This window comes from Calliphora vicina, chromosome 3 (assembly GCF_958450345.1).
Source record: "Calliphora vicina chromosome 3, idCalVici1.1, whole genome shotgun sequence".
NCBI classification, from domain to species: Eukaryota; Metazoa; Arthropoda; class Insecta; order Diptera; family Calliphoridae; genus Calliphora; species Calliphora vicina.
In genome coordinates, this window is record NC_088782.1 from 63317857 (window position 1) to 63341053 (window position 23197).

General features: G+C 32.1%; 3 long non-coding RNA genes across 3 annotated transcripts; 2 read left to right on the forward strand and 1 right to left on the reverse strand.

The window, feature by feature from the left end:
- Nucleotides 1–566: 566 nt before the first annotated feature.
- On the forward strand, nt 567–922 carry LOC135956023 (uncharacterized). The gene is made up of 2 exons (XR_010576330.1): nt 567–664; nt 734–922. It is a non-coding gene; the product is annotated as an uncharacterized LOC135956023 (long non-coding RNA).
- Nucleotides 923–9469: 8547 nt separating this feature from the next.
- LOC135953177 (uncharacterized) lies at nt 9470–9832 on the forward strand. Its single transcript, XR_010576197.1, has 2 exons — nt 9470–9578; nt 9660–9832. It is a non-coding gene; the product is annotated as an uncharacterized LOC135953177 (long non-coding RNA).
- A 12083-nt stretch (nt 9833–21915) lies between these two features.
- LOC135953944 (uncharacterized) lies at nt 21916–22268 on the reverse strand. The gene is made up of 2 exons (XR_010576230.1): nt 22135–22268; nt 21916–22076 (listed from the first exon to the last, which is right to left on the reverse strand). It is a non-coding gene; the product is annotated as an uncharacterized LOC135953944 (long non-coding RNA).
- Between the last annotated feature and the right edge of the window lie 929 nt (nt 22269–23197).

The following is a 23197-nucleotide window of genomic DNA, read 5'->3' on the forward strand; positions in this document are numbered from 1 at the left end:
TTTTAGCCCAATTTTAAAACTTAAACTTATCAACACCTCATCTTCCTCCGTACTGAATGTTGACCACTTTAAGGAAGTTTTCATAAGCCGATTATATTTCAATCTTCCGAAAATTTGTTCCAATAAAGTTTTCATCCAATAGCAAAAAAAAATAGGCAATGAAATAAGAAACTAATCTACAGCAATGGGACATTGTTTTAAAGTTGGGCTATTCGTTTAGAAGTTACAGCTTTATTTCCACTTTTTCAGTTCCTCGACTGTGCGTCCCTTGCCAAATTTCATTCTATGAACCATTAGTAGATATTTCAATAGTTTCAGTCTTATGATTCATATACTTCAAGTCAATATTCAAAGGAAAAACAAATTATTTTATTATGTTTTAAACCGCAATGGATAAATTTACTTACATTGGAAATTTCCATTACCAATCAATATTTTTTTACACCCAATAGTTTGTGTTATAAACTACTTACTTTAACCACAATATATATTATTTTAATAATACTTATTCTTACATTTGAGCTCTTTACGATTACTATATAAAGCCAGTGAATTTTGTTATGGACAATCAGTCAATCTTTAAACTGTAGCAAAAATGAAAGTATTTCAAATAATAGTTGTAGTGGCTTGCATTATTGCTGGCGTTACCTGTGATCCAGACTACGTAAGCTACAATTAAATAAATATTATTTTTTTATTATATTCAATTAAAATATTTTATACCGTTTTACAGAACTCAGTACGATTAGGCAATGGCGTTCATCTGGTTTCAAGCACGAATTAGATGTTGACGACAACTTCAAATGGACATTTTCAAACATATTTTATATTAAATAAAATGTCTAAAATGCTAAATTAAACATTTATTTAACTGTTACTATGTTGTAGTGAATAAAAATTATATAAAAGCAAATATAAAGAATCCATATGTTACCATGAAAAAATTCCCAATAAAGCTACGTTTTCGTATACACCGTAATCGGCCCCATACACCGTAATCGGCACCGAAAACGAAATTCCATACATTTGCACCGAAAAAAAGTTCGTTTCACAACATTTTTTCGGTGCAAATGTATGGAATTTCGTTTTCGGTGCCGATTACGGTGTATGGGGAAACGTAGCTTAACTCCTATCAAAAATGAAATAATTCCCAAACTTGAAAAATAAAATAACTACCAAAGGGTACAATAAAATTACTCCCCATAATCGGCGGTATCATAATTTTAAAAATATTTGATACGACATAAGGACCAAGCCTATTGAAACTGGCTGAAATCGGTTCATTATTTCAACTAGCCCACATACAAATGTTCACCCGAAATTGGACTTTATCGGTCATAAATGTTTAATTTATATAAGTTTTAAGAGTAACACAAGTTTTACTCCAAATAAGTTTTATATATTCCGAATTCATGTCTCCTAATTCTATTATGATCCGTCTATAAATAGTCCCGCTCCCATATAAGACTCGCTTCCGAAAATAACTTAAACGTGCATAAATCTCTTAAAAATATTGGTATATATGTACATAAAATTCAACATAAATAACTTTCATATAGACATAAATCACACGACATAATTTCATGGTGATCGGTCCATAATTGGTCATAGCTCCCATATAAAGCCCACTTCCGAAAATCACTCACGAATATAAATTATTGTAATTTTAAAAGAAAAATATTTTTGCTCTTTTACTTAGTGTAGGGTATTATATGGTCGGGCTTAACGACCATACTTTCTTACTTGTTTTATTTTTCAACATAGTCGATTTTTTCGAGGTCATCAAAATAGCAATTTTTTTTGAGATGGTTTCTTCATTGGAGTCAAATCTTTTTCCGCCGGTTTGGAAACAAGCAATAGTCACTCGGGGCTAAATCCGTAGAACAGGGTGGAGGAAGGAGCAATTCGTAGCATAATTCACGTATTTTTGCCATGGAAACTGCACATGTGTGCACCTTTTCATACCTAAGTGATCATTCAAATTTGAAACCACTGAGCCACGTGAGATGCCTATGACTTCCATCTTTTACTTCAATCTCTTAACTTCAATCTCTTAACGGCCAACACTATATCCTGTATTTTGTGAATTATTTCGAGTGTAGGAGACCTCCAGAACGTTAGGCATCTTCCGTGCTTGTACGGGTACAACGAAAATCAGTAGACCACTTTTTTACCATTGACATTGATGGTTCAGAGCTCCCATAGAGTTTATCAAGATTACATTTTTACTTTCACTTTTTTACATTTTCTCCTCAAGTCAAGCGGTAGTCTGCTACAGTTGTCCTTTCAGTTAAGAGCTGGAAATTCAAAAAGTATCGGCCTTATTAACCTGCCCTCTTATTTGTGTTACACACCTGATCATCAAAGTCCGTCTGGGTTATAAAATGCGGCGGTACATTATCGCCCATATAATTTCGTGTTGGAAATAATTCCAAAATAATTTTCGGTTAAGAGTCGATGTTCAGCGATTCAACATCAGTAGCAGATGGAATTCTGTGGACTCCTCTGATGAAGCATTAGGCTTTGAAGTTGAACGTAGTACAGCTGGCTTCACTGAATCACATGGATTGTAAGGGATTTTCTTCTACATTGATTCTTCATCCTTATGGTGTTGGCCTTAGTCTAGCAGAAGTAGCTCGAATCTCAAGAATGTTCACTTCTCTTCAATCAAGTCACTGGATAAACATACATAACACAGGGCAACTAAATCGAAAAAAATTTTACATACTTTTTAAACCAATACACAATATGGATGTATTGTAGTTCCAGTAGTACAAATATGGTCCAAATTTTTAAATTATATGAAGATGTTTTTTTTTTAAATATCTTTAGGTAAAATTGAGAATTTTTTAGACGTTTCTCCACATAATTAATGATAACTCAAAAACGGTTAGTGCGATATTTTTAAAATAAACATAGAAAAATTACATAGCAAATTCACTTAATTGTGAATAAATTCGAATAGAATCCTTAGATTTTTATAACCGATATCTCAATTTGTTCCTAATACATGTGGCTTTGCGATAAAGTATAAATCTTAACACTTTCTGCCGTTTTCGATTTTTCATGATTTTTTTAAAACAAAACAAGTAAAAGTACTATATTCTCCTGTGCCGCCTTAAATACCCTCCAACTAAATATGATGATATAACAATTGATATTTTATTTCAAATGTACAACAAATTGTATATAATTCAGCAATTTATAATTGAAATTCCTATTAGAACGTATAAAAATTAACAATTTATATACTTAATAATTAGTTAATACATTTGGATCAACATTTTTCCCTTTTGACCTCAAGTGAAGAAACAGAGTATAAACAAGTAAGAAAGTATGGTCGGTCAAACCCGACCATATAATACCCTACACTAAGTAAAAGAGCAAAAAAAATGTTCTTTTAAAATTTCAATAATTTATATTTTTGAGTGATTTTCGGAAGTGGGCCTTATATGGGGGCTATGACCAATTATGGACCGATCACCATGAAATTAGGTCGTGTGATTTATGTCTATATTAAAGTTAACTATGTTGAATTTTGTGTGTTTACCAACATTTTTAAGAGATTTATGCACGTTAAAGTGATTTTCGGAAGCGGGTCTATATGGGAGCTATGACTAATTATGGACCGATCGTACCAAAATTTGGTGACATGAATTTTGTGTGTATAAAAATTATTTGGAGCGGAATTTGTGGAGATACCTGAATAAATTAAACATTTATGACAGATAAAGTCCAATTTCGGGAGGACATTTGTATGGGGGCTAGGTGAAATAATGGCCCGATTTCAGCCAGTTTCAAAAGGTTTGGTCCCTGAGCCGAAAAAATAATATGTATCAAATTTCATCGAAATATCTTCAAAATTGCGACCTGTACTCTGCGCACAAGGTTTACATAGACAGCCAGCCAGCCAGCCGACCAGACGGACGGACGGACATCGTTTAATCGACTCAGAAATCTGTGATTCTAAGTCGATCGGTATACTTTAAGGTGGGTGTTAAACTAATATTTTTGGGCGTTACAAACATCTGCACAAACGCATAATACCCTCCCCACCATGGTGGTGTAGGGTATAAAATGGGTATACAAATATATTTAGAAAAATTTCAAAATATTTGGTTGTCGGACTTATGTGGGATCTATGATTCGATTGTCATAAAATATTTTAAAGTGATTTTTATGTATTTATATGAGAGCTGTGGCCAATTATGCACCAATATTCACAAAATTCAGTACTATGATTCTTGGATACAAATTACTAATCGGTGTAAAATTTTTGTTCAGTATAGATTTTTATGGATATTTGTGCAGGTTAATGTGTTTTCCGGAAGTGGTTCTTATATGGAGGCTATGACCAATTATGAACCTATCATCGTAAAATGTGGTACATCGATTTTTGTATATATTGAACAAATTTGTTTGGAATTTCATCCTTATAACTAAATTTGTAAGAAATTTATGAGGATTTTAGTGATTATCGGAAGTGGACCTTATATGGGAGCTATGGTTAAATATGGACCGATATTCACAAAATCCAGTAGTATGATTGCTAGATACAAATTACTGATCTGTGCGTAATTTAATTTTAATATCAATTTGTTTTAAATATTTTTTAAGGTTAATATCTTTTTCGGAAATGGGCCTTATAGGGGAGCTATGACCAATTATCGACCAATCTACATACAATTTAGTACAGTGATTTCTATGTATATTTTTGTCATATACATTTTAACATGATAAAGATATTTATGAGTACTTAACTGATTTTCTGAAGTGGACGTTATATGGGTGCTATGGTCAAATATGGACCGTAACAAAATCCTCTAGTATTATTTCTAAATATAAATTATGGATCTTTGTAAAATTTTGTTTTGATATTGCTATTTTTAGATATTTATGTAGGTTAATGTGTTTTTCGGAAGTGGTCCTTATATGGGAGCTATAACCAATTATCGGCCGATCTTCATAGAATTAAGTACAGCGATTTTGGTATATATGGGGAATATTTATGACGAATTTCAACTTAATAGCAATATTTATAAGACATTTATGCTTATTTAAGTGATTTTCGGAAATGAACTTTATATGGGGGCTACGGTCAAATATGGGCCGATCCACAAAAAATTTCGTGTTGTAATTTTTTTAAGCACGAAACTTATTTTTCCTGCAATTTGTGTGGATACTGCAATTTTGTAGGCATTTACAGACCATATAACCATATTTCGGGAAGAAATTTGTTTGGGGGCTAGGAGAAATAATAGACCGATTCTTATAATTTTTACCAGAGTTAGTACTTTTAACATAAAAATATTGTGTGTAAAATTTGATGGTATTATCTGCAATATATTTGCACAAATAACAAAAACTATTTTAAAATTATCAAGTTTTTTTTTAGGTTGTCTCACATTTTGTTCATAACTCTGGTTCCACGAAACCGATTTTGCTGATTTTCAATACCAAACTGCTTAGAAGAACAATAAGCATTGTTCAAGTTTTCCAATTTTGTTTGTCTATTTTGGGCGTGAGCGTGTTTTATACAGACAAACAGACAGACGGACATGGCTCAATCGACTTAGAATTTCATAAGGATCAATAATATATATACTTTGTTGGGTCTCGGGTGAGTATTTCTCAATGTTACACACGAAAGGACAAACTTATATATACCCTCATACAACACTTATGGTGGTGGAGGGTATAAAAAGGAAATTCTTTAATATTTTGATAAAGTCTCGGCTAGGTCTTGAAAAAACATGCCTGCGCGTACTATTTATCTCTTATAACTTCCGAGATATAGGCATCTTAAAATTGAAATTTTTAAATTTTTGTCATACCTTGATAAAATTCTTTTAAAATATAGGTCGTAATTTTTGACCGAATGGACTTAATTTTTTTGGTTAGTTAGACAACTAAATTACCAAAAATATACAAGATATTTCAGAGCAATATCAATTATGGATTACAAAGATATTTGATGTTTTTTGGACGAAAAGGTGACTTAACTCTTTTTTTTATTAAAAAAAAAAAACTTTTTCTAAGAACATATAACAATTTTAAGTTTTCTGTAAGGTATTTTTACAGAGAATATTTTGGTATAACATACATGTTAAATTTTTCGAATATGTCGCCCTTCGGAATACGTGTTCTAAAAACCCAAAGCAGGGATTTGAAAACTTTGATGTGTTCTCTAATTATCCCCAAAGTAGTTTCCCACCCCGAAGGAAATGTGGACCCCATGTATATAGTAAAATACCATTTTTAGGATTTTCGCTTAAATTTTTAGGAATTGCGGGATTCTCTTTGACCTTTTGACAAGTTTTTATACACTTTGTTATATAGAATGCCAATTTAAAAAAAACGTTTAAAATGTCATTGAGTTTTGTTAATAAAGACTTTATTACATATTTATTGAGTATCTAAAACAATAATTCATATCAAAATTTTAATAGTATTGCAATTATTGGGAACAATTTGATCCAGATATATTTTTTTGTTTAGATAAGTTAATTTTTGTTCTTACAACGTCAAGTCAATATCACAATTAGATTCAAAAATATGCCATTTTTAAAATTCAGTCCTTCAAAAATATTGCACTTTTGCATATTTTACTATAAAATGTAACTAAGGCAGAACCAATGACTTGTTGTTGAATAAAATCTTAAGAAAATGTATCCAAAAAATTAAAAAGTGCAATATTTTTGAGGGACTGCGTTTTAAAAGTGGCATATTTTTGAATCTAATTGAGATATTGTCTTGAAATTTGTTTTTGTGTTTAAAAAATTTACATGCCGAAGGTACCCAACTTTGAGCCCCCATAGCGCCGCCCCTGGATCATTTGTTGGACCCATTTTAATAACTTTAACTCGAATACTCCTTGTTTACGCCCGCGTCTTATTATCCCGATCAGACCAGCCGTAAAGAAATGCCAGATTTATTTCCAAAACAATTTTATTCTGCCCCACTGTGCGTTACTAGACCACTAATCGATTTATAACTAAGTTTATATATAGATGAAAAATATTTTTATATTCCTTTATTACTCACTTGAATTTAGTATGAATTATTCAGAATATTTTTTATACCTTCACCACAAGTGAGTGCTAAAGATAAATATGTATAAGATTGCCATTGCGTTTTTCTACAATACTAATTAGTGATCCTGTATATATAGTAGAGTGTCCCTTAGAATTAAATTTTTTGAAATGTTGACATGGTAGCCCCTGAAAACTTTCGTAATGACCTAAAATACCACCAACAAATTTTTTAGCTTGTTCTAAGAAGGGCAACCCGTGCCGACTTTCAATTTAGTTTTGAGGTGCATTTACAAGGGGAAAAAATGCATTTTTTCAGTTTTTTTTTAATTTTTGCCATTAAGTAATTACTTTTGCAATTTAATTTAAAAGAATCGAAATGTGTACGTAATTATCGTCCTAATGAGATATAAAAGACAAAAATTGGTTAAAAAATGTTAAAGTTATTAAAAAATCGCCTCGCCATTAACGTGTCTCAAGACACTAGAACAAGAAATGTAGGAACAAAATGAACATATTTTGAGAAATATTAAAACAAAAGTTTACTGTTACTTAAAATATATCCATATTTACTTGTATATGAGCTTGTATCTTCATAGGATACAGTTAACCTATTCGCAGGTACAACCAAAAAAAATATTTTTTTTAACGACAGTTTCAAAACTCCAATTTCAAATTTAAACAAATTTCAGAATTTTTTGATCATCACATGGGGATTTATTTACAACATAATAGGGAATAAAAATGTGAAAAAATATGTCCAAAAAAAACCCGTGTCTCCCAGTTTTGCCCAAATCCATGTACTTTTTTTTATGGGCCCCAAAGAATTGGGACCTCGGTGGCCGTTTTGCGAAAAAGTTATGATTTCTCTGAGTCAAAGTTGTAGCCCTTGTCATAAAGAACAAAAATTGTGAACATATAAAATCAAGATCAAAATCGCAAAAAACTTTAAAAAATTCGATTTTTTACTTTTCCTTTCCTGTTCGGGTTCATAGATATCATGACTTTGGGCAAAACTGGGAGACACGGGTTCTTTTTTTTTTTGGTCTTTTATCACGTAGTGGTGTCCGTATATGGTTATTAGTTTTCGTGTTGCACTGTGTTTTCAACCACCATACAAGCGATCCATATCCAATATTGGTGGGTGTACACTAGTTGCAATGGCGTCAATGAGAGCCTCACGCTTTCGCCATTATGAGATTGCCTCTATAACACAGAGACTACAAAAACGTGAACTCGACAGGAAACGGTAATATCCAATAACCGATATTTACTGGAGTGCGTATTGTACAATAGTGTGAGGCAAGACTCAGTGTTCTCTCTGTAGCTGTGAGCACAATGCTGTATGACAATATGGAGAAAGAAACATTTAGGAAAATGTGAAAACAAATTGCCACATTTTCAAGGGAAAAATATATCATGATTCATGACTATGTCCGAGTAACTGTTAATTAAATAACACTGTGCAACAGTGAAAAAAAAACACGCGATCATAACTGTATAGGTTCGACTCTACTACCAAAGGGTAGTAAAACCCTATACTCAGTTTGTCTATTTTGGTGACCGATTTTTTTTATGGGCCCCCAAAGTTTCTGAAAATCAGTGGGGCCTCTAAAAAAGGTGTCATCAGTTTTTGGTTAACAGCTAATTCAGATTTTGTGATACGGCTTAACTTTATATGGCAATAATATAGCTAAGAGTCCGCCAAATAAATTTTGTTAAAACTTTTTCCAAAAAATACATTTTTCGTGCACTTTTGTTGTCAAAAAAATAGTAAAAACCTAAAATTTTTAAGCTACAAAGTGATTTTTAACAGCTATTTAGAGTGCCTAGATATGTTCAGATTGCATTCATATGTTCATAGGAGTTATTCAACTTTACCGTAGCTACAACTTTGCTAAATATTGTTAGTGAAAAATTAGGAGTCCCTGGAAGTTATTCTAAAAAAAGGAAAAAAAAAAATTTCTTCCTATATTTCTTTCAACAAAAGTGCACGAAAAAGCTATTTTTTTTAAAAAAATTTTAACAAAATTTATTTGGCGAACTCTTAGCTATATTATTGCCATATAAAGTTAAGCTGTATCACAAAGTCTGAATTGGCTGTTAACCAAAAACTGATGACACCTTTTTTAGAGGCTCCTCAGATTTTCAGAAACTTTGGGGGCCCATAAAAAAAATCGGTCGTCAAAATGGACAAACTGAGTACAGGGTTTTACAACCCTTTGGTAGTAGAGTCGAACCTATACTTTCATGATTTTGTTTTTTCCAAAAGTCTTCATTTGTTGCATAGTGTAATGGTTAAATCAATCCAATAAAGAATTATTTTAAATACCCAATAGTTACTGTTATAAACTACTCTAACCACAATCGATAATATTTTAATAATACTAGCTGTTACATTTGATCTATTTACAAATAGTATATAAAGCCCTTTCTAAATAACATTGACAATCAGTTAAACTTTAAGCTTTAGCAAAAATGAAAGTATTTCAAATAATAGTTGTAGTGGCTTGTATTATTGCTGGCGTCACCTGTGATCCTGGCTACGTAAGCTAAAATTAAATATAAATTAACTCATTTACTATTATTATTATTTAATTAAAACGTTCTACATATATTTAATTACAGCACGCACTAAGCTTAGGTGATGGTAATGTTCGAATGATTTCACAGTCACGTTAGATGTTGGCGACAACTTTAAATGACAATTTTCAAACTTTAAAAAAATTTCTAGTAAATGGTTAAAACTCTGCTGAATAATGTTGTAGTGAATAAAAGTACATAATTGGTATTAAAGCAAAGTTTAGGTATTTTGTTATTATATGAGATTGTGCTTCACAAGTGTGTTAAAATAATTTATGAAGCAATCATAAATCTTCAATTCTGAGTGGCTAACATAGATCGACATTGATGAACTTCATTAGTTTTCAGCAATCAGGTCAAGTTTAAATATGCACAAGCATATTTAAAATAAGCTAAAAAGGTCATGCTTAAACATGCACAAAAAAAATTGAAAATAAGCAAACAGATAAAAAATGGAAAATATGCAAAAAAAAAAGAGTGGATATGCATAGGAAAAATCAAAAAATTGTAGTAAAAATTGTTTACAAAGAACCAGAGCGCCAGAGATTGATCCTTTTATAAAAGATGTATGAGTATTTAAGTGATTTTCGGAAATTGACCTTATATGGGAGCTATTAAGGTCCAATATTCACATAATCTACACCATTTCCAATTGTATTTCAGAAATTTCTAATTATATTTCAGAAAATTCCAATTGAATTTCAGAAATTTCCAATTATATTTCAGAATTTTCCATTTATATTTCAGAATTTTCCAATTATATTTCAGAATTTTCCAATTATATTTCAGAAATTTCCATTTATATTTCAGAAATTTCTAATTGTATTTCAGAAATTTCCAATTGTATTTCAGAAATTTCCATTTGTATTTCAGAATTTTTAATTTATACTTAAAAAGTTTCTAATTGTATTTCAGAATTTTCCAATTGTATTTCAGAAATTTCTATTTGTATTTCAGAAATTTTCTTTTGTATTGCTATTAGAATTTTCTGAAATACAAATCGAAATTTCTGAAATACAATTGGAAAATTCTGAAATACAATTAGAAACTTTTTAAGTATAAATTAAAAATTCTGAAATACAAATGGAAATTTCTGAAATACAATTGGAAATTTCTGAAATACAATTAGAAATTTCTGAAATATAAATGGAAATTTCTGAAATATAATTGGAAAATTCTGAAATATAAATGGAAAATTCTGAAATATAATTGGAAATTTCTGAACTTCAATTGGAATTTTCTGAAATATAATTAGAAATTTCTGAAATACAATTAGAAATTTCTGAAATACAATTGGAAATGGTGTAGTAGTATCGTTTGTAAATAAATATTACGGATCTCTGTAAAATTTTAATTCGATATCGATATTTTTCATATACTATATGTATTTATGAAAATTGATGTGTTTTTTGGAAATTTACTGATCTTCATAAAATTCGGAAAAGCGATTGGTAGCTATATGGGAATTATTCATGTCGAATTCCAACCTATTATTATTATGTCCTGTGGTTCCTATAAGGAACAAAGGGCCACCATAAACTGATTCCATTCAGTTCTATTAGATGATTTATGCTTGATTTCCCTCCAGCTAAGACCGCTTTGTGTTACCTCGCATTTAAGTTGACGCCTCCATGTGTGCAATGGGCGGCCTCTTCTTCGCGTATTACCCTGGGGTGTCCAGTCAATGGCATTTTTTGCTATATCTGCTCTGGGCCTGCGCAAAGTATGGCCAATCCATCGCCATTTTCAATAGAGTATTTCAGTCTGGATTGGACGTTGATTTGTTAAGCTCCATAGATTTCCGTTTGCTATTGTTGCAGGCCAGAATATCCGAAGAATTCTTCGCAAGCATCGGTTGGCAAATACCTGTATAGCATTTATGTCACGTGGCAGCGCGTTCCACGTCTCGCTCGCATAGAGGAGAGCGGATTTGACACAGCTGTTGAACAACTTTATTTTGGTGTTGAAAGATATGATGGCTGATTTCCATATTGGACTTAACATGGCCCTTGATATGCGGTATGCCACATCGTTACTAGAGCCGCCATTGTTCGTAATGATACTACCGAGGTAACAGAAAGACGTTACATCGTCCAGGTCGACGTTGCGTATTTTAAACCTGTTGGTATTGATGGTGTTACATCGCATGCTCTTGCTCTTGGCGGTGTTTATCTTTAGACCAGCCTTTGCCGCTTCGATCTCTAGAGCCTTCAGTTTTGACACCATGTCTCTGTGGCTATGTGACAGTAAGCAGATGTCGTCTGCATATTCAAGGCATTCAAGGCGTTCATTGAGGCCCCATCTAATTCCTCTTCTAGCTCGAGTTGTATTACGTATGATAACGTCGAGCACAATGTTGAACAGCAAAGGCGCAAATACGCATCCTTGCCTGACTCCTGTAAGGACTTCGAAGGGGTTACTTAAGATATTGTCATGCACTACTCGACAGCAAACATTCTTATAGAGTGATTGGATAAGATTTATAAGTTTTGGTGAAATACCTTCACAAGCAAGAGCGCTCCATATCGCGTCATGTCTTAAGGTATCGAAAGCTTTTTCGAAGTTGATAAAGACCATATATAAAGGAGACTGCCACTCGTTGGACTGTTCCGCAATCATCCGCAATGTATTAATGTGATCAATACAAGACTTCTGTGGACGAAATCCAGTTTGCTCCTGCCGAAGTTCCGGCAAAATAGCTTGGGATATTCTATGATCTTGTTCACTGCACTGAGAATTGTTATACCTCTCCAATTTTTACATTCCGTTAGGTCCCCTTCTTGGGAATGTTTACGATAATACCCTCTTTGAGCCGTGCATCCAATTCGTTAGTAGATCAGAAGATTTGGATCAGTGGTTGTAGGAAGGACGATGATGTTTGGCTGTCTGCTTTGATCATTTCAGGTGCAATGTTATCTGCTCCAGGGGCCTTATTTGCCTTTAAGGCTGAAACAGCACTTAAGATCTCGTTAAACTCGGGAGCCTCAATTGGGATATCTTGTCTCACGCAATGGCTAGTGCAAGTACATATGCTTTCAGTAGCAAAGGTTGGGTTGGACAGCAAGCTAGAGTAGTGTTGTCTCCATATTTCGAGTTGTTCCAACCGATATGTTGTTAGCACTCCCTCGCTGTTCTTTAGGGGCTTTGTGGTTGCGAAGTTTTTTCCAGTGAGCTTTTTGGTGATACATAAAGATCTCTTGGTCTGTGCTCTTCCGCTGCATTTTGGGCATCGCATGCGAGAATTGTATAAAAGCGTCTTTTGTCGCTTCTAGCGTTTCGCTTTACTTGTTTGTCTTGTTGACTGTAGACCTCCCTCAGCGCAACTTTCTCTGATCGAGTTCTGGCTGCATTGAGTTTAGATTTAGCATCTCTTCTGGATTGTATCAAATGCCAAGTGTCATCAGATATCCATTGCTTTTTCCGTGGTGTTCTGTAACCAATATGCACTCTGGCGGCGTCCTCAAAATGAGCTTGGATGTTTGGCCATTCAGTAACCGGATGGGCGCGTTCAACATTTAAGCCTTCCTTAAGCTCCGTGATGTAGTTATGCCTCCTAGCAGGGATTAGCAGATTCCTTACATCGTATTTCCTCGCTGATGTTTCGGGTCTTCGGATTGCAGCGACCTTAAGACGGATAGATGCTATTAAAAGGTGTTGATCGGAAAAGCATTCCGCCCTTCTTTTAGCTCGTACATCGAGAAGGCTTCTGCGCAAAGTTTTGCTGATGGCTATATGGTCTATCTGGTTCTCCGTCATGCCACCTATAGCCTTAGTATAAAAAGGCCCTAAATCGATTTATATTTTATTTATTATTATTATTTTATATCGATTTATATGGGAGCTACTCGAATTCTCTTTGCACAAAACGTAGTTGTACCGGATTTTGTATGGACACTGGACCAAATTTCATATGTCATTTATTATCACATTCTTATTGAAAAGTCGAATTTTGTGATATTATAGATGGCAATATCTCGAAATCGACTTTTGCGAAAGAGGACTTTTTTATTGTAGAAAATTATTCTCTGGTGTATCAGAGGCAATGTTTGTTCTAGACTTTTTTATTTCAGAATTTTTTGAAAAGATACCGTTATTTTTATGTTACCCAAGAAAATCGCATTTTTGACCTTCAAAACAAAAAAATTTGGCTTGACAATGTTCAGCATCTTTATTCAGGAATGTTAGGACTACATTTTTTGCAACAATAGGTGAAATAGAAAAATAAATAATTTCAAAACCTTTCAAAAGAGGTATCTGTGATGACTTTTTTTCAAATAACCCCCTCTAACTCAGAGAGCTCTTGACCGGTCCTGTTGAAAAATTATGCCTGCTATCCAATAGGACTAACATTGGTGCAAAATTTCACCCCGATCGGAAGTAATCAGTTTTAAAAATTTGTTCACTTGACATGAAATCCCCCATATATGTAGGTACAGTTTACCGTACTTCAAAAAAATAATACCCTAATATCCATACCAGGGGCGGGGTTATCGGAAGCCTTTACAAAATAATTAAGAACATAATGGACCATCTAAAATGGGTTACTATATTTTGATATCGAATATGCGATTTTTGAATTTTTGCCCTAAAGTTGAATTTTACAGAAAAAAATAGGCGTTTTTTGAATGGACCTGGTCTCCTCGGTATCAAAAATTGTAATATTTTTTTCATTTAAAATATTTGGTGTAAAGTTAGCTTTTCAAAAAGTATAAATTCATTATACATCCTTTTGGAAATTTTTTAGATAACATAAAAAGAAAAAAAGTACTTTTTTCCCAAAAAATAGCAAAAAATCGCCTTTTTTATTTTTTTTTTAATCAAATGCATGTAACTTTGGACTCAGTCATGATTTTTAAACAATTTTTTATTTGATATATATATACCTCTGTTGTTAATCCTATGAAAGAAAAATGGAAATATTTGGAACCGCGGTCATCAAAAAACTGGAGTAGGGTGGCTAAAAATGTTGAAAATTTAATTTTCAAATGCATTTCGATTCTTTTAAATTAAACTGCAAAAGTAATTATTTAATGGCAAAAATTTAAAAAAAAAACTGAAAAAATGCATTTTTTACCCTTGTAAATGCACCACAAAACTAAATCGAAAGTCGGTACGGGTTGCCCTTCTCAGAAAATTTTGGTCATTACAAAAGTTTTCAGAGGGTACCTATCAACATTTAAAAAAATTTAATTCTAAGGGACACTCTACTTGTTATGTGTTAACTAATAGTTATACTGACTGTTTTCATACACAATTATTTTTAACCGACAGTATGATTATGAGTTAACGCATAACCAGACTTCGTGTTAATGGGGATTATGCGTTTTTTTAAACGATAATATTTAAAATGAATGTTTTTAATCCTGATCTAATATATAAACAAATTTCACATTGAAAAATTTTTTTTTTCGTTTTATGCTAGTGTTGTACGTTTTGTTCAGCACAAATTGTTTTAGAATCCATTTACTAGTAAAAAAATTAAAAAAATTTTGCTAACTTGATTGTTTCTAGAAAATTTCAATCCAAATATTATAAAAATATCGAAAAACACATTTCTGAAAAAATGCGAAAAAGTACCTATTGTTCTATGGCTCCTAACATGTAAAATTTACATTTTGTTCCTATTACATGTGGCTTTGCGATAAAGCAATAAACCTGAACAATTTCTGCCGTTTTCGACTTTTCGTGATTTTTTCAAAACAAAAAAATTGTTATTTTCACATAAAAAATATATTTTTTCTTCAATTTGTTATTAGAACTCCGAAACTACTGAGCCAATTGAAACGTAATATATAAACGGATTAAAGGTTATGTAAATCCCAACTTAACATCGGACTAACCGTTTTTTAGTTATCATTAATTATGTGGCAAAACGTCTAACAAAATTTATAAATTTACTTAAACATTTTTTTTAAAAAAAGCTATCCATAGAACTGAAAAAATTTACCATTTTTGTACTTAGGTTGCCATGATGCATCAAATCTACATAATGGCCTTTTTTTTTGCTGTTGATCTGTGTAATCAAAAACCCATCGCTAACTTGATTTTTTAGCCAAACAATTTATAAAACCAGTACCAAATGTATAAACATTTGTTTACTTTTTCTATAAACAAAAAGTAATTCTAGCCTGATTTTTAGAAAAATTAATTTTAGTAAAGACGTATGACTAATATCAATCAATTATAACAAGTATACATACCATAGCAGGCAGGGAACCCATAAACAGATGGATGAGTGGTGTTCTAAAATTATGAACAGACGCTATTTTTGAAATTTGTAATCAGGAATCCCGCAATTCCCAAAAAAGTATTGAAAAATTCCAAAAATGGGATTTTTTCGTTTTTTGGCTATAATATCCATACTAGGGGCGGGGTTATCGGACCCCTTTTCAAAATTATTAAGAACATATTTTGCCATCTAAAATAGATGGCCCAAATTTGATATCGACTATGCGATTTGAAAATTTTTGCTCTAAATTTGAATTTTACATAAAAAATAGGAATTTTAAAATGGCAAAATCTGACACTGTGCTGTGGTGGGAAACTGTGATAATAACTTCTTTTATTTTTGTCCATTACTTATATGAGAACAAATACCTTAAACCTTTATTCATTTCTTTTTGCCAGGATACACTAATGATCAGTACTTTTTTACTTTGTGGTGAATTTATAAGTTTCATTTAAAATATTGTTCGAAATTGAACTTGAATTCAAATATAACGTTTTTAACGGCTGATTTAAATGTAGCATAATGCTTTCAAATAGCAGTGATGTAATAGCAAACTGTAACATATCTGTGGGCATTATTAACATTGAATAAAAAGCTTTCAGTTGACCATTGATCGTAAGTATGGCAACGCTGTTTGCTGCGACCGTATATTCGAATTCGAATATTCAGTTAAAGAACATTGTAGAAAGTACACCACAGATGGTGTATGTATTAGAAAGATCTAGAATATACGAGCTTTGACAGTTAAAGAGCAGTCTAGAGTGCAGATGACAGTGTTATAAATAGTGGCAGAGGTTGCATTAGTTAGTGAGTTTATCAGAGACGCTATTTGAATACAGTGAATTCGTGTACATTATAAAGTGTGACTGTATTTCTGCGAATTTATAAACGTGTATAAAAAACATTGAGTGACTATTTAATTCTGTGGTTGTTGTACATCTATATATAAAAAAATAAAATAGTCCATATATGTAATGTCAAGTGAGAACGGCTGGAGCGATTTGGCTGATTTTTTTTTGTAAAGAAAAAAAATAAAAAAAAATTACGGCTAAAACCGGCTTTTTTGAGTCCAGTCAACTGTAATAAAAAAGCCCCTAAAGTATGCACTACAAATTTAGATATTTTATTTATTTTATCTATAAATAATTGGAATATATCACAAACAAGCATAATTTGAAAAGCGCGTAATACAATTATTATGAATTTATAATTACGATATTTTTATTTTACCACAAAAGTTTTATTTTTATAATTTAATCATCCACTTATAATCGAGATCTCCAGAAACATCTATAAATATGTTGGAAGGTTCTTAATTTTATTAGTTATTGTCGCAGTTCCTTGCATTATTGCCTTCGCCATGGCAACTCCAGGTAGTTCACAAAAAAAAACCCAAAAGATTGGTTTTAAATATTTCTATTAGAATTTTGTTACATACATATCGCACTGGTTCCTCTAAAGTGCGTCAAATCAAAATTTTTCAATTTTCACTTTTTCCAAGAAATAGATGTGCAGTGGTCATATCTACCGGGTAGATATACAGTGGGTAGATTCTACCCACTGTAAAAATCTACTATCATTTTCTTCACTCTTTCGCCGAAATTACAGTTGTATCCTTACAGTTGTTTCATTGTAATGTATTGAAAACAAAACAGTTTTTTGCTTCTACTGAACATTTTAAAATTTTGAATTAACGCTCTTTAGAGGAACCAGTGCGATATGTATTTTTGTACAGAATACAATTACAGGAGATAATACTGCTAATAATGCACTGGAGAATAGTAGTGCCGGAGATTGTTTAGTCAAAGGTACAAAAAAGGATGTACAACGCTCTAAGCATTATCCAGGAAAATACATATGTTTATCCAGAGAATTGGTTGAGGCGAACTGAGGATTATTTCTGCCTGACTCAGGCGATGACTGAAGAATGAATATAGAACAAGTAAGAGTACTATATTCGGCCGTGCCGAATCTTAAATACCCTCCACCTAAATATGATGGTATAACAACTGAATAATATACTTAACAATTGTTAGAAATATTAGTTTACGCAGACAATATTTTATTTCAAAAGTACATAATATAATTGAAATTCCTATTGGAACGTATGAAATTTAACAATTTATATACTTAATATTTAGTTAATATGTTTGGTCAACATTTTTCCTTTTTTACCAGATTATAAAAAAAGGGTATACAAATATATTTAGACAAATTTCAAGCTATTGGGTTGTGGGACTTATATGGGAGCTATGACCTATTATGAGTCGATTGTCATAAAATATTTTAACGTGATTTTTATGTATTTATATTGGAGTTGTTGCGAAATATGGACCAATATTCACAAAATTCAGTAGTATGATTTTAAAAATTACTGATCGGTGTACTATTTTGGTTCAATATATGGAAGCTATGACCTATTATGGACCTAAGTATTTGAGAGCTATTTTTGTACAATTTTATATAAACAACGTCATTATCAAAAGTGGACATTATATGGGAGATATGGTTAATTATGGACCAATATTTTAAAAATCTTGTAGTACGATTCTTGGATACAAATTAGTGATCGGTGTAAAATTTTGGTTCAGTACAGATCAAGGCATATTTAACCAGGTGGCAGCGTAACGCCAGCTGACTATTTTTTGCTCTACTCGTGCTTTGCCTTGTGAAATGTCAAAAGCTTGTTTACAAACATTTTTAAATTTGTTATAAGGTTAAAAAGATTATTTTATATTTAAAAAAGTGAATATTTGTCACCGCTTTATGTGTATAAAATATTTAAAAGTGTTAAAAAAAACTATTTCATTTATAAAAGTGCGTTTTTGCGAATTTTATTTTGACACTTTACACGGTTTTACACAAACAAAAATGACTATTGTTCTTGTATTGTTGTAATTGTTGTAGTTACGCTGCCACCTTGTTAATACATCTTGGTACAGATTACTTTAAATATTTGTGCAGGTTAATGTGTTTTCCGGAAGTGATTCTTATATGGAGGCTATGACCAATTATGGGCCTATCATCGTAACATTTGGTACATCGATTTTTGTGTACATATATTGAACAAATTTGTTTCGAATTTTAACCTGATAACTATATTTGTAAGAAATTTATGAGGATATTAGTGATTTTCGGGAGTGGACCTTATATGGGAGCTATGGTTAAATATGGACCGATATTCACAAAATCCAGAAGTATGATTACTGGATTCAAATTACTGGATCTGTGCGTAATTTCATTTTGATATCGATATGTTTTTAATACTTTTTAAGGTTAATATCTTTTTTCGGAAATGGGCCTTATAGGGGAGCTATGACCAATTATCGGCCAATCTGCATAAAATTTGGTACAGTGATATCTATATATATGAGTATAACTTTTGTCGAATTTTAGCATGATAAATGTATTTATAAGAGATTTATGAGTACTTAACTGATTTTTGGAAGTGGACCTTATATGGGAGCTGTGGTCAAATATGGACCGATATTCACAAAATCCAGTAGTATGATTTCTAAATATAAACTATGGATGTGTGTGACATTTTGTTTCGATATTGATATTTTTTAGATATTTATGTAGGTTATTGTGTTTTTCGGAAGTGGTCCTTATATGGGAGCTATAACCAATTATCGGTCGATCTTAATAGAATTAGGTACAGCGATTTTGGTATATATGGGGATTATTCGTGTCGAATTTCAACTTGATAGCGATATTTATAAGACATTTATGCTTATTTAAGAGATTTTCGGAAGTGTACTTTATATTTATATATTTCTTTTCCACGAAACTTTTTTTTGCTGAATTTCATGTGGATATTCCTATTCTGTAGGCATTTATATACCATAGAACCATATTTCGGGAAGAAATTTGTATGGGGACTAGGAGAAATCATGGACCTATTCTTATAATTTTCACCAGAGTTACTCCTTTTATCACAAAAGTAACGAGTGCAAAATTTTATGATATTAGCTGCAATAAATTTACAAAAAATGTCCAAAAATATGTGAAAATTATCAATTTTTTTTTTAGGTTGTCCTACATTTTCATTCATAACTTTGGTTCCACTGCACCGATTTCGCTGATTTTCAACACCAAACTGCTTAGGACAATAATAAACATTTTTCTTGCAACTCTACAAAGTTTGTTTGCGTATTTTGGACGTGAGCGTGTTTTACACAGACGGACAGACAGACGGACATGGCTCAATCGACTTAGAATTTCATAAGGATCAATAATATATATACTTTGTTGGGTCTCAGATGAATATTTCTCAATGTTACACACGGAATGACAAACTTATATATACCCTCATTCACCACTTATGGTGGTGGAGGGTATAAAAAGAAATCCTTTACAATAGCTGTTATTCATTGAAGCCAAGTGAACTACGTTCGACGTCAAATCCTAAGGCTCGATCAGAAGTTTCCATAGAATTTCATGTGTTTTTGATGTGGAATCGTTTACATCGACTCTCAATATTATAATATTTGAATAAAATATACAGTTGTACTCTGAATATTATAAAATTGGGTTATTATCATTATTAATAGTTGCGTCAATTATTCGATTTGATTAGCTGTAATACATACTTTTTATTAAACAACCTATAAACCCTAATAAAATCACCATTTTGCTGAAATTTTTGTTCTGTCATAAATATTCGGCTGTTCCGAATCTTGAGTAGCCACCAACAATACATACATACATATATTTCTGATATAGGGGTTATATGGGGGAAGGGTCACTTATGGACCAATCCTCAGAAAAGTTGGTAGAAAGATTTAGGTTCATATAAAACTTGTTTATGTCCAATTTCATTGTTTAAGACAATTATGAAGTATTGGAACTAGGACCAAATGTTAAATGATTTTTGCCATATAATTTCTGAGTACTTAGAACTAATTTGTGCAATATTATATCAGGATTGCCTCATAACCAACTTATTGATGACTGCTCAACCAGTACTCCGGGGGACATTTGTATGGGGGATAGGTGAAATCAGGAACCGATATTGCCGATCTTCAATACCAACTAAACCTTGTCAACAGTAGCGAGAAATTTCCATTCGTTGGGGTCCTTTGATGGTGAGTATAAAACAGCAACCAATTGCTCACCAAATCATATAGTGAATGTGTTCCATCGTTTTCAACGTGCGAGTGATGGTTTGTACGGTTCAGAATTGGTGATTTTGACACGGAAGACAAAGATGGGCCAGGCCAACCAAAAACGATTGAAGAGCAAGTATTGGAGGCTTTGCTCCATGAAGGGAGCTACTCAATCAGCAATTTCAAAGCGTTTGCGAGCAGCAGAATTCATCCAAAAGCAGGGAAATTGGGTACCATACCAATTAAAGCCGATAGACCTTGGATCTGATGCTTGAACGCTACAAAAAAGAAATAATTTTTGCGCCGAATCATTACTTGCGATAAAAAATGGATCCATTACAATATCCCGAAGCGAAAGTGATGGTATATGAACCAGCCAAATCGACACCAAAGCCAATTATCCATGGTGCTTTGGTGTCGATTTGGTGGGAGCAAAAGGGTCCCATCTATTATGTGTTAAAAAGTATTTAGAATGAAGTGGCTGGGAAGTTTTGCCTCACCCGCTTGAGAGTCCAGATCGTGTCCCGCATTTTTAAGTCATACCCAATAGATTTCAAATAACACAAAGGTTTTTTTTTTGATTTACGAACAGTGTTCGTCGGAAAAGGTTCGTTGCATAATTATGACGATAAAAACATCTGCTATTCCTTGGAATTTATATCAATACTAAATGAATATAATTAATATCGGAATGTTTTCTTAGTTTTTCATTGTATGCCATGCTTTTACCATTGAACGTATAAAAAATATCCTGCGATTTCAAAAAATTTGAATACTTTTCCTAAGAAGTTCGCTCTGCTAAATTTCGTAAGTTTCTAAAGTTGGCAAGTTTTGATCAAGTCCATTTTTAGCCAAACTACTTACATAGATCTTCAGATATTCAAAAATGGCTATTTACATAGGGAGATAAACAAGTTTGCGTATCTCTCTTTCTCTCAGAACAAACTTTTGTTGTAAAGTAAAATAAGGGATTTTTTAAGTTTATTTTAAAATATTTTGAAAATCATAAGAATAAACAGTTACATAAACCTTAAAATTTTTTTAAATAGAGAATGCTTGGACTTCAAACTTTGTCCTCCGCTATTTGCGACCATTGGGCATTACCGTGAATACCGATTTTGAGACCTGAAAAAGTAGTATGTTACTTCAGGTGTCAATTAAATACAAAAATATGACAACTTACACTATGTGGATGCCAAATTACTCCGGCAACAATGCAAGCGATTACAAAAACTATTTGAAATAACTTCATTTAATTAGCGATCAATTCGTCCGTTCTGCGTAAAATTTATTAATATACTGAGAAACAGTTTTGCTTCAAAGAAAGTTTATAATAAAACATGAGTAATTGGTGTTTTTTTTTATAGAGGCGGAAAACATTAAATTGAAATTAAACAGAGAAGCACGTCTTTAATATCCATCCAATTTGCTTTATTAATTAGATTATTTTATGGCATAATTTTTTATATACAATTTTTATATGTTGCCGTCGCGGCTTTCGCGTACATCGCTTAACCTGGATATACAATTTTCATACACCCTTAGCAGTAAATCAGGCTGCATTTCACAAATAATGCGTTGAATATTCGTACTAAACAACCATAATTTTTCGCAAATATGAACGGAGTACTATGCTTAACTGTCAAATCAGCTGTAACAGAAAACAGTGCTGCCAATTTAAAGTTCTACGGCTCTAAAAAACACCAAATATTTTGCAACGCTTACAATGGCGGCCAGGTATTTAAGACAAAAATTGTTTGCTAAATTCCATGTGACTCTCAATTATTTTTCCAAATATTTCCACAAATATGTATGCATGAGGACTAGGCTGGCCCTTAATAAGCGAAAGTTGGATTTTGACCATTCTCACCCCCCAGTCTGGTGAACATTAGTAAAAGAATCATACTGAAAAATTTTTAGGTAAATCGGTTGGGGTTAAAACGTGCCGCAAGCCCTCTGAAGTTTTGAGATGCATTTACAAGGGGAAAAAATGCATTTTTTCAGTTTTTGTAAAAATGTTGCCATTCAAAAATTGCTTTTTCATTTTAATTTAAAAGAATAGAAATGTGTACGCAATTGTAGTTCTAATGAGACATAAAAAACAGAAATTGGTCAAAAAATGTTACAGTTATTAAAAATTCGCCAGGCCATTAACGTGTCTCAGGCAACTAGAACAAGAAATGTAGGAACAAAATTAACATATTTTGATAAATATTAAAATAAAATCTTATTTTTACTTAAAATAT